General features: G+C 41.9%; 1 long non-coding RNA gene across 1 annotated transcript in view; it reads left to right on the top strand.

The window, feature by feature from the left end:
- The first annotated feature begins 6,420 nt into the window (after positions 1–6,420).
- The window catches only part of LOC133495740 (uncharacterized), a 10,346-nt gene continuing 3,845 nt past the window's right edge, over positions 6,421–12,921 (top strand). The window contains exons 1-3 of the long non-coding RNA XR_009793649.1: positions 6,421–6,585; positions 7,237–7,344; positions 7,885–7,919. This is a non-coding gene — a long non-coding RNA (uncharacterized LOC133495740). The remainder of the gene's footprint in view (positions 6,586–7,236; positions 7,345–7,884; positions 7,920–12,921) is intronic.

The following is a 12,921-nucleotide window of genomic DNA, read 5'->3' as shown; positions in this document are numbered from 1 at the left end:
CTCCAACTTGTCTCTCCTTGCAGCTTCTTTTTATTCAGTGAATCACATGATGAGTGTGTGTGTGAGTGTGTCACAACCATTGAAGGCTTGCGACACATAAACTAAGACGTGTCAGACTGTTTGATTGTTTTCATCTGTTAGATTGATTACATCAAGTTAGATTGATTACATCAACACAAGTTCAAAGGTACAAGCATGGTGGTGATGTGTAACCAACTACAGTTTGAACAAAATGAGAACATATGGATGATTATTTAACAATGGCGCCTACCAGTGTGATAGCCTCCGACATGTTCTTTCTGGTACTGTTTACGTTTGTGTGTTTTTTGGTCTTATCGAGACTCAAGTACACAAGAAAGGACTTGCTAACCATCAGAGAGTCTTCTCCTGAGTTTTTTTGGCAACACTCGCCAATTCGCTGTATCTTTTTTTGGAGTTACTCATCGACTCACTCTGCAAAGCTTCGCGTCAATGGCGAGTGAGGGGGATGTGAGCCGGTACACTAGTTCAACTGCGAAAGAGGGGACATTGACTAGCGCTTCTGTTGATTCATCTCGCAAACTTCCGCTCCATAGCCAACAAAATGGATGAACTTCAGTGTCTGATCAAGACCTGCAAGGACTTTGGGCATTCTGCTGCCCCATACTTCATGGAGACTTGGCTTTGTGGATGCGTCACCAACACCGCCATTACACTCCACGGCTTTCATTTTCATCATGCAGACTGCATCGTTGGACTAACACAGAAATTGAAAGGTGGTTGAATATGCTTTTATATGAATGAGAAATGGTGCACTGGCATTATCCAGCTCAGCACACACTGCAGCCTGCATTTTTTATAGTTTATTTTATTTTAACTACGCCATTTTATTCAACACGTGAGTTACCGTCTTTCATGCTCGGTGGTGTTTACATTCTGCCTCAAACTACCATGAAAGCAGCACTGTTAACGCTCGCCGAGCAGGTAAACGAGATTAAGAAAAAACACATACATTCACCGCTCATTATCCTAGGAGATCTTAAAATAGCTAATCTTAACCACAAACTCCCTAAATGTAAGCAGCACGGAAAACGTCTGACGAGGTGAAATAAAACTCTAGACCAGGGGTTGGCAAACCTTTTGGCTCGGGGGCCACATCGACTTTTAACATTTGACATGGGGGCTGGGTCAGCACAAGAAATAATACATTTAAACAAACAGGATTTTTTAACAGTACATGTCAAACCTACCCATAAAAAAGCATTGAAGTATTAACATACCTTTTAATGAAAACAGTGTTGTTGATCAAAATGTTATTTTAGCCACTGCATCACAGTCTGGTGCTAATTGTGTTGTGGCATTTCTCAGAACAGATCTGAGGTGTTCATCACTCATCTAGGATCTATGGGGTGCTTTTAGGTGTTCATCACACTAAAAGACTGTTGACGAACATTTGTAGAGCTAAACGACACCAGCATCCTCTGTGCCATCTTCTGGGTGTTTGGAAATTTGGCTGCACTTAATGAAGCACAAAACTCATCTACTTTCAGGGATTTGAACTTGTCCTTTAACACCATGTCACATTGGAGATCAATCAGTTCCATTTGCAACTCCTGTGGCACCATTTCCAGGTCGTGTGAGAAGGGACATGACACCAGTAGTGCCCTGTCAGTTTTTCCAAAATGACAAAACCGACACCAGAATTCCTCATGGAGGTCATCCAGTGCCTAATTCTCTATATTTTTTGACACGTCACGAGGCCTCTTTTAGAGTGGCCAGTGTGAGAAAATGATTAAATGACTTGTCTGACATTTGCTTCGAAAATAAAACCATCTTGGTTTTGAAGGCTCTGACGTTTGTTTACCTTTCATGGACAAACTGATTTTTCCCATGCAGTTTAGCATTCAGGTCGCTCATGTGTGTCAGTATGTCCACAGTAAAAGTTACATCACATAGCCATTCAGCTCAGAAAAATTGTCAGCATTCTCAAGTAACTTTAAAAATAAAATAATCTCCTGTACTCCATACACTTTGACATACTTTTCTTGAACTTAACCAGCAGACATTAGACATGAGTAAAATAAGTCTGTGTGGTCAGTGTCAGTTTCTTCAGGAAAATGAATAAACTGATGATGGTGAAGTCCAGTTGCTCGAATAAGTTAAGTTTTACAATTGGCTTAACTACATGGGCAAGCTGTAACTCAAACAGTTACGTGACTAATGCAGTGTAGAAAAATCACCTCCTGCTCTATAGCCCTGTCCTGAATTCTCTTGAGCATCCCAAAGTTTTTTCCTCTCAGATTTGGTGATCCACCAGTGTTAATGTTGATGAGCCTACTCGATGGTAGCTTGTGCTTCTGTATGACCGCGACATGGAGTTAAATAAATCCTGTCAACGTATTTTTCTTTTCCGAGACTCCATATCCAAAAACTCCTCTGTTATTATATCTGTGCACAAAACCGTCCGAGATATCGACCCATCGATCGAGCAGTACATTTGTACATGCCGTCGTCTGTCGATGCAGAGGACTACAGGCGTAGCCTCTCAGCGATCCATCGAACCGACCACACAAACCCAACATCGTGTTGGGTGGCTACCCGCCTCCAGTTGCCGTATCCGAAAGATAACTCCTGTGGCCCGTGAGATCAAGGCTATTGCAACTCCGTTGGGGCTTGTGTTACAAGCTCAACAACTATCAGCATCGACTTGACAACAACATTGTCGATGAATTCCCATTGTGTGACGTCCCCCCGACAATACGCATCATCTCTTCAAGTGTGCTCAAAATCCAACCACGCTGACAGTGGAACACCTGTGAAACGCCCCGGCCGATGTGGCTACTTTCTGGACCTTGATACGGAATAACGATTGTCGTACTTGGCTACAACAAAAACAACAACTGGTCCCCAAAAAAGCAGCAGTCGCAGGTCTTAATGACTACAGGCATGTTGCCTTGACATCTATGGTCAAGAAGTCCTTTGAATGCCTTGTGCTGGACAACCTCAAGAGCGTCACACATCTCCAGCTGGACCCACTGCAGTTTGCCTATCAAGCTCGGAGGTCTGCGGATGATGCCGTCAACATGGGTCTGCACTTCATCCTTGAACATCTTGACAATGAAGGTAGCTTTGCGAGGATCCCGTTCATGGACTTCAGCTCTGCGTTTAACACCATCATCCATGAACTCCTCTCCTTCAAACATCTCCAGCTCAGCATCTCGGCTGCCATCTCCTAGTCGTTTTACAACTTCCTGACGGTAAGAACACAGCAGGTGAGACTGGGGGACACCACCTCATCCACATGCACTATCAGCACCAGGGCACCCAAGGTTGGGTCCTGTCCCTTCTGCTCTTCTCACGCTACGCAAACCACTACACTTTGAGGCTTCCGACTGTCAATCTCCTGAAGTTTGCAGATGACACCACGGTCATCGGCCTCATCAAAGACAGTGACGAGTCTGCATATCGACAGAAAGTGGTGAGACTGGAGCTTATGTGTGGTCAACACAACCAGGCGTTGAAGACTCTAAAGACTGTGATGATTGTGGACTTCAGTAGGCATACTTCACCACAGCTGCCCCTGACGCTGTACAACTGTCTTGCGTCAACCGTCGAGACCTTAAGTTCTTGGGAATTACATTCTCAAAGGACCTTAGGTGGGAGACAAACGTCATCTCCATCTTAAAAAAGCCCAGCAAAAGATATACTTCTTGCGGCTTCTGAGGAAGCACGGCCTGTCACAAGAGCTACTGAGACACTTCTACACAGAGGTCATCCAATCAGTGCTGTGCACCACATCACAGTCTGGTTTGCGGCTGCCACAAAAATGGACAAACTCCAACTGCAACGAACAATCAAAACAGCACCACTCTACCCACTATTGAGGACTTACATGCAAAGCGAACTAGGCCCAGTGCAGGCAGGATTTTTTTTGGATCCTCCACATCCTGGCCACCAGCTTTTCCAGCTCCTTCCGTCGGGAAAGTGCTACAGATCAATGAAAGTCAAAACTATCAGGCATTCGAAAAGGTTTTTCTCTCTGCAATTAAGTCATTAGATTCTTAATCAGAAAATTTACCATTTTCTGCCTTTTGCCAATGTTGAGACACACCCTTACATCCTGCTGGTCCAATCAGTATTAGTATTAGTAATATTTTTTGTAGACTATCGCACGATTCATTACTTTACTTTGCTCCCTTTGCATGATTGTCATTGCACTGGTCTATAACGGGAACCGCGAACGGGTAAAGGAACTCTGTACAAGGTTTACACAATGTGGGACGATGACACACTTATCTTGTTCTTGTTCTAAACAAAGTAGATTTTACATCTTGCACGACTTTTATAAGGAATACTTCCTAAATAGAAATGTCGCCTGTTCTTTGTTTTTGCTGCTTTGATGTTCTTTGTCCTGTATGTCGAACCAGGGCAGCACCATCTGCTGGAGAAAAATTCCTTGGGTGTTTCTTTACATTACACACTTGGCCAAATGAAGCTGATTCTGATGCTGAAAAACATATCGAGAGTGAAGACTTGAATGTGTCAAGCAGACCAGGAAAAGCTCATCCATGCTTTTATCTCAAGTAGACTTCACGACTGTAATGATCTTCTGACTGGATTTCCCAAAAAGAGCATTAAATGGCTACTGCTCATTCAGAATACTGCACCTCGGGTTCTGACCAGAACAAAGAGGTCAGAGCATACAACTCCAATTTAAATTCATTGCACTGGTCTCCAGACAGATTTAGAATAGATTTTAATGTTCTGCTACTGGTCTATTAATCACTAAATAGTTTAGGTCATGAATACATGAAAGAAATGCTTGAGGAATACAAACACAGTAACGGTCTGATATCGACTGACTGTGGTTAAATAGTGAAGTGCAGTGTCCAAAGGAACCATGATGAAGCGCCATTTAAGTATCATGCTGCAAACAAAAGGAATAAGTTGCCAACAGAGATGAGGTCAGCCCCAGGAGTGAATGTTTGTAAAGTCAGGTTGAAAATATTTATTTTTTCACATGCTTTTAAGAATATTTCCAATTTTAATGATAGTTGTTGCATTGTTTTTAGTTGTACTTTTATTCTTATTTAAAACAAAAAATAATATATATATATATCTCAATCCATTTTCTTTGCCGCTTATCCTCACGAGGGTCATGGGGAGTGCTGGAGCCTATCCCAGCTGTCAACAGGCAAGAGCCAGGGTACACCCTGTACTGGTTGCCAGCCAATCGTGGGGCACATCGAGACAAACAGGCGGACTCACAATCATACCTAGGGGCAATTTAGAGTGTCCAATTAATGTTGCATGTTTTTGTGATGTGGAAGGAAAACGTAGTACCTGGAGAAAACCCATGCAGGCGGGGCCGGGATCGAACCCGGGGCCTCAGAACTGTGAGGCCAGCGCTTTACCAGCCGATCCACTGTGCCGCCCATATATATATATATATTGTTGTTGTTTTTATTGTCTTTTTCCTGTTTTAAATATTATATCCTTTTTTTTTTAATTCTAAAACTTTTTATCATGTAAACCACATTGAGGTACCTTCTGTATGAAATGCGCAATACAAATACATTTGCATTGCTTACAAGCATTGACCAAGGTCGAGGCAGGCTGATTGAGCGTCCGGCTTCAAGGCAAGAGAACAGGTGCTTGTAGGAGGTTCAGAGTGGGTGCGTGGTGCCTTTTTTTGTCTGCTTCAAGGCAGCTTTTTTTGGCCATCGAGGCTGCTTTTTTACCTTTAGTGCGGGTGAGACCGTGCAGTGTAATTGGGGAGGTCTGAACAGACCTCAGCTATCCCAAAAATGCAGGGCACCAAAAAGTAGGAGAGAGCCAAGGGAGCGGAGCGGTGTTGGAGAGAGGATGTCCCCAATAGAGCGGCTTCTAAGAGTGTTGCAAAAGCCTGAGCAAAGCGTGGCGTTGGTCCTTTTCTATCCCTGAAGAAGGGACAAATGGGTGTTTTCACACCCGAGTTCGAACCGGGGGTCAGACCAAGCCTCCTTTGGTCCTTGCTTTTCATTTTAAAATTTATTTGGTTTAAACCAGTGGATTTACATGTTTGAATTTAAGTATGAATTATTGGGTTTCAGAAAATGAGAACATTTTTCCTGTACCGTTGACTCATGTTTGAATGTTCATTTGTTATGTGGCTGTTTGCAATAACATTTGTGTTTTTTTTATTTCCTTTTTTTGGCATAATTAACACAGATTGCACATCAGACATTCAAGGTTGAAGTAACCCAGTCTCCAGTGTTCATCGTTCTAGTTTTGAAAATATTGTATTTTTATCACGTTCTCTTAGTTTGAGTGAAAAAAAAATATTCTGCCATGAAGCTCCTACACCTGTAGGTGTCACTCAATCCATTCACAGTCCCAACAAAGCGGCCCAAATTATGCACCTGTCAAGTGGACAATGGACCCATTGGTTGCGGGGTCTGTCTGGGGTGGAGCTTAATCAGTTTGGCGTCACCATGCTAGCCACTGCTGTCCAGTTTTTCCTCTGATCTTCTAGTTGTCAGTTGTGAGTTTTTGGGAGAAAAGGACTCAAAAGACTGAAATGCCATGGAGGAGTTGTTATAATGTGATTGCCCATTTAGCGGCGAGGTTAGTGACAAACACGATGGTTGCATGTTTAAACTAGGACGTAATTTAGAAGGAATATTCGGCATGCACTTAAGTCTCCAGAGTAGTGTGCTCTGGTGGAAGCACATGTGGTTCTTTGTACAGGGGACCCAAGAGCTCACAGCCTCTTGGCTCGAAAGGATTACTTATGAAAGGTGTAAAAAAGGGGTGAAATTTGTTGCATGGATTCCATGATGTATTGAAGAGATTTGTCCTGTCAGGTGTTTGGGGGTTGCTGGGTCCATGAGTGGCCAGAGTCTGTCATGATTTAATTGAGACTGGATCCAAAGAAAGCAGAGGCTGAGAGGGTTGTGGTGAAAGTTTTATTTAAGAGGAAATAATGGTGGATAGTTGGGGTATATTTGCAGTGTGTCAAGACGTGGAATGTGTGGCAGACAATGGAATGAGCGGGTGGATGGTTTGATGGAGTGGTGAAGGAAATCAGCATGTTGGGGAAAACAGAAGAACCACTGTGGAGAAGGATAAACACAGAGGTCAAAAAGATAGCTAGACCGCGTAGCTTACGTGCAGGTTTCAGAGCCGTTGAACCACAGGACAACATTAATACGCAGATGAAATTTCTGGAATTGGCAGATTGATATGCAGGTGATGATGAGCGCTTATTGATTACAGGTGCACAGCTGAGCCTATTACTGGGATAGAGGGAGAAATTGTGAGTTGAGCACAAAGCACTGCCCAAGCCCCAACAATAGGACTGCAGGACACAGCTCATGAAATTAGGTATGTAATGTTGAGTTCCATTCAATGTTTACAACTGCCAGGGAAAATGTATGAACGCTACTTTGCTATCGCTGCAACCATGAAAGTAGCTCAACTATTTAGAAACTATTTGATTTTGAAATAGTTGCGCTGTATGGAAATGGAGTGAAACTAAGACCGTACCACCTAACTTGCCTATCACTGCTGTTTTTGGTTGTAAGCCTAATGGTAGCTCTAACACTGCACAGCGTGAGAGCTCTTGCGCTCTTTTTAAGAGATGAAAACTGTAAACCCTCAGACAACCCAGTCCCAGCCTTGGTATATCTGATCCACAGCCCTACAATCAATGTATCTAAGGATAGTCAGCGCATACTCTATTAATTGTTGAGTCTGCTATTGATGCAGCCGAATCTCTTGCCTTGCACAAAAGATATCTGGGCCCATCATTTCATTATTCCCAACACTATCAGATAGCTAAAATAAGATCAAATTTAATCAAGACTGAACAAAATCTGCACCTCCCTATGGTTGTTTTCACTGTCCTCATTCTGTTTTCCACAGCCTGGCCAAGTCGTTACAGGCTGCTGGAGCTCTAGGTAATCACATTGGTTCACAGTCATTATTTAATGTAAAAAAAACTGACTGAATGTTGTTTTGATGGTAAAAATATCACATGTAGAACATTTGTATGTGGATTAGTCTGTGACATAGCCACAGACTCATGCTTATCTTTGCTCTAAAAGAACATTGCGTCTTTGCCCACCTGTAACATCTAAATGTGTGCTTTTTGGGACAGTGTTTGTCTGCATGATAAAGAATTAAAGAGTCATCATTCTCAATTTTGTCAAACTGGGGCAAGCTGTATTATGTAAAGCCCTGAATTATATATCAGATCTCCGCTTTTCCCACCAAGTCCACTGGGATAAGCTCCAGCGTCCCGCGACCCTAACTAAGATAAGTGATGTTGAGAATGGATGGATGGATCTTCATTCCTTCCAGGTTTGGGCCAAAGGAGTGTAGTATAAGGAGAACAGGATTTATACTGATCATCCTTTCTGTTTTCACCCTGAACAATTTGCTCATGTATAAACTAGATCATCACACTCATACATGCATGCTTGAGCTGACAGATGGGCAGCACCAGATGAAGACCATCACCCGATTTGTCTTTGGAAACACTGCTGACAGCATTTAAGCTCAGAGAACACACAGGCTTAGCCTAAATGTCTCCTGTGTGTTAGAGTATATGTTTGTGTATGCGCGTGTGTGCGGGTGTGTGTGTTTGAGCAAGAATGAGAGGGAATGGAAAAAAATGCAACATGATGTAATGTGTTACCAAAAGAATTTGTTACCGGTTACTTTAGAAAATTAATCTACAGAAAGCATGCTCCCATCCACTGGGTATCAATGTATTTTTTTTTCTATACTGCAAACCCCTATTCCAATGACATTTGGACATTATGTAAAACAAATAAAACAGAATACAATGATTTCCAAATGTAGTTGTACCGATAGTATATTCAGTTATACTCAATATGCTGCAAAGAGAAGATAATTAATCGGAAAACTGATTACTGTTTTTTTTTTCTTCAAATATTAATTCTTTTTTAAATTGACATATTGGAAAACATCCAATGAAGTTGTAACAGCAGCACATCAAAAGACTGGAGAAAGTTGAGGAATGCTAAAAAAAAAAATGGATGTTCTCACAGAAAAACGGGGAGATTCTTAAAAGTATTAGTTGTCCACAATAGGCAAGGACATCTCTCAACATACAATTCAAAGAAATTTGGGGATTTCATCATCTGCATCATAAAAATATCTGTGAATCTGAAGAAACCTTTCCATATAAACAACAAGGCCAATAACCAACATTGAATGGTTGTGACCCTTGATCCCTCAGGCTTCACTGCATGAAAAACATTATGGAAAGAATAATATAACATAACATGGGCTCAGGAACACCTCTGGTCTGATGAGCCCAGATTTTAAATTGTCTTTTAAATCATGGACATCATGTCCTCTGGCCCAAGGAGGAAAAGGACCATCCAGATTTTTATCAGCGTAAATTTCAAAAGACACCATCTGTGATTGTATAGGATTCTGTTGATGCCCATGGCATGGGGAATTTTCACATCTGTGAAGACGTCATTTATGGTTCAAAAAGGTTTTGATGCAACATGTGCTGCCATTTAAGCAACACCTTTTTTTCAGGGATGGCTCTGTTTATTTCAGCAACAAAAGCATGGCTTCATAGTAAAAGACTGAGAGTACTTGATAGGCTACCAGCAATCCAAACCTGTCTACTATTGAAAATGTGTGGTGCATTGTGATGCACAAAATACCTCCATGGAGACCCAGGACTGAGGCGCAATTGAAGTTGTACATCAACAAGAATGTGCAATAATTCTACCTACAAAGCATCAACAATTAGGAAAGGTGAAGTAATACTGTGGTAAACAAGCCCCTTTCCCTTTTTTTTTTTTTTTCTGGACTAAATTGGGGTTTGTAAATATTTGTTTGTAAATCTCCTCTTGTCAAATGATCATCAAGTAAAGTAGTGCAGTGAAAGTTATAGGCCCTCTTCCAAAATTCCGATAGTTTTGTATAGTTTCCCCTCTTTAATGATTAAGCTCATCAAATAAATCAGACAAATGTAACCCAAAGACAAATATGACTGAATTTCAATGTTTCAAAATGGTGAATTGTAAAATGGTAAAATGGTTGTTTCTGATTAAAAAATACGATTAAATATGAAAATATTATTGAAAGATACTTGCCTCTCTATGAAAAAAATATTCCTTTGTTACATCATGTATTAATTGTGGCTAATCACAATTTTTGGTTAACTTTCACTAATCACACTCAAGCCTGATTATCTCCAGACCTGTTCAATCAAGATAAATAATAAGATCAATAAAGCTGCAACAAAATGAAAGAAGGATCAAAGAAATTCCACAAGTCGAGAACTAAAGTATTTGACATCTATCATTCTGGGAAGGGTTAAAAAATCAATTTCTAAAGCTTGCAGTCTGTACGTTGCGGGTTAGGTTCACCGGTTCACCGCACTGGACGAGAGGGTAGCCTCCCTCAAATAGGTAGAACGGTTCTGAGTGTTGTTTGTCTACGCACCAAACAGCATTTAAAGGAAGACTTTGTCGAAACTAATAGGAATGGGAGCACACATTCAAAGTTAGTAGATGAGGGTTCAGTGTTTCTTTTAATGCCAGAGTTTTCCACAGATTTCACCGAGAAACATCTCTTAATTGGAAAAGTATTATCAAAATTCCTCTCTCGCTCAGACATTCTGTAGCGCCTCTCTAGTATTAAATACTTCGACGAGGTAGCCTCCTGAGTTCTTTCCTCAATCCAAAGTTGTACACTAATAAATTAACTCAATTGTAATTACTCTAAATGTCTATGACAATATTACTCTTGTTGGAATTTTATTTTATTATCCAATTTGTGACCTTACCCAACTGCCACTCATCCAACAATATGCGCCCTGAGTCCTCTCGTCTCCGCACCCTCCTTGCAGTTAGCACCGTCTGTTCTAAAACATTCCCTTCTTGCACATTCTTGCACCACATACCCTGTTTCGTTCCACCAGTCACACACAGCACTTTACAGTCTCACACTTTCATACACAGGATGCAGCAACATCTAATGAACTACTTAAACTCTTATATTCCTTTACTCTTTACTTGTGCATTTAATTCTCTATCAAAAAGTCTGTGAAATAATGTTTCCCTTATGAGTAAAGGTTAACTAACGTAGATAACCCAACTATCATATAATCTCCCCACTTCTAACTGTCTTGCAGATAGTCAAATAAAAATTAGGGTTAGAAAAGTAAATCTCTTTACTCAACAAATTGTCATTCAGTAAATAAATTGAACAAAACAGGTACACACTGCACACATAAGCTAAGCTAAGGGCCCAAACAAAAATGAATCTAGCCGGCAAAGCAAACAAAATTCATTCATTCCTGCTTCCCCAGGTAGAAGTGAAAAAAGGTGTAGGTGACCAGCGTCCTCACGGCAATCGTCCTTTTTTTCCTTCTTGAAGTCTAAACACAGGCTTCGCTAGCCACGTTAGCTCGATGCACGTGCCCTTGTCTTCTCCTTCGTGGTCCAACACATAGGCCTTGCTAGCTAGCGTTAGCTGGTTGCTAGCGCCCAAGCCAAGTCCCATACATACACTTGGCCCCTGTGGTAGCGGCTAACTCCACCACGTTACGGTGTGATTTGAGTAGTCCACTCAAACGACACACTATCCCAGTTGAACTTTCAACAGTCCTTGTCTAACACGATCAACTTTTGATAAATGTCCACCGTTCACTTTCTTTGTCCTTTCTTTGTCCTTTTTCTCAACCACTTCTCCCGTTTACACTGTCCAGCCTTCTCTCTCTCTCTCTCTCTCTCTCTCTCTCTCTCTCTCTCTCTCTCTCTCTCTCTCAAAACCCAGGTACCCAGAATAAATCAACAAACAAAAGTATTTCCTTTTCACAGATAAATCAAACACATTTAAATACAAATCCCTCCAAAAGAAAATAAAGTCAGCACACAGTTTAACAGATATTCCACCACATTGCATAAAGAGAACCGATAAACTAATTGCTACTCTATTATACTGAACTTTTACCTGTACCAATTTTTAACCGGGTTACAATTCCAATGAGCCCGGCTAGAAAACTGACAATCAGCGTTTGCCACGCCTGAAGTGCTTCCTGTTCCGATCCCCCCAGCCCCCGCCCTCCCCCCATTACTCATTCATACATTTCACTGACCAGAGAATGTCCACTATCTGGCATTTTGTGGCCGATTGTTGTGAAAAAATAATTACAAACAAACAAAACAAAAGTAGCTTGACGTACAATGTTGAAGCCTGGACGCTTGAGCCAGAATGCACACAGGTGCCAGCTGACTTGTTGGAGAGAGGGTGTGGCACTAATGACGAACAATAACAGTCCCATTATATGGACCGCAGAAATTTGGTGCTTTTCTGAGGAGTTTGTTTCGATGTAGAGAATATACAGCCGGCGTGGCCTGAGTTTTTTTTTTTTAAACTCCAAGCACTGAACCTCTCTCTAGCGACCGGCAGCAGCAGCGGTGGGGGGTGGGGTTGTACGCGCGGATCACCGTAAATAGTAACCAGGAAGTGTTAGACTTATATATCCATCCATCAATTTTCTTAGCCGCATGATGGTTGAAAGTGTGCTGGAGCCTATCCCAGCTGTCAACTGCCAGGAGGCAGGTTACACACACGCAGACACGGGGAGAACTCCACACACGGAGGTCCAGGATTGAACCACTGTGCCACCCTCATAACGTATGTTGTTGCTGTTGTTGGAGAGCGCTCCCATTGGGGACTCCATCGTTCTGCTGGGGGACTTCAATGCTCACATGGGCAATGAGTGAGAACTGGATGGGTGTGATTGGAAGCAACGAACACACCCTCCACCTCTGATCAAAACCTGAGAGGTGTTCTGTTACTGGACTTCTGTGCTCATCACAGATTGTCCATAAGAAAAACCATGTTCAAGCATAAGGGTGTCATCACATGCGCTTTGCACCAAGACACCTTGGGTCCCAGTTC

The sequence above is a fragment of the Syngnathoides biaculeatus genome, chromosome 2 (genome assembly GCF_019802595.1).
Source record: "Syngnathoides biaculeatus isolate LvHL_M chromosome 2, ASM1980259v1, whole genome shotgun sequence".
Taxonomy (NCBI): Eukaryota; Metazoa; Chordata; class Actinopteri; order Syngnathiformes; family Syngnathidae; genus Syngnathoides; species Syngnathoides biaculeatus.
This window is presented reverse-complemented; position numbering and strand designations above follow the sequence as displayed.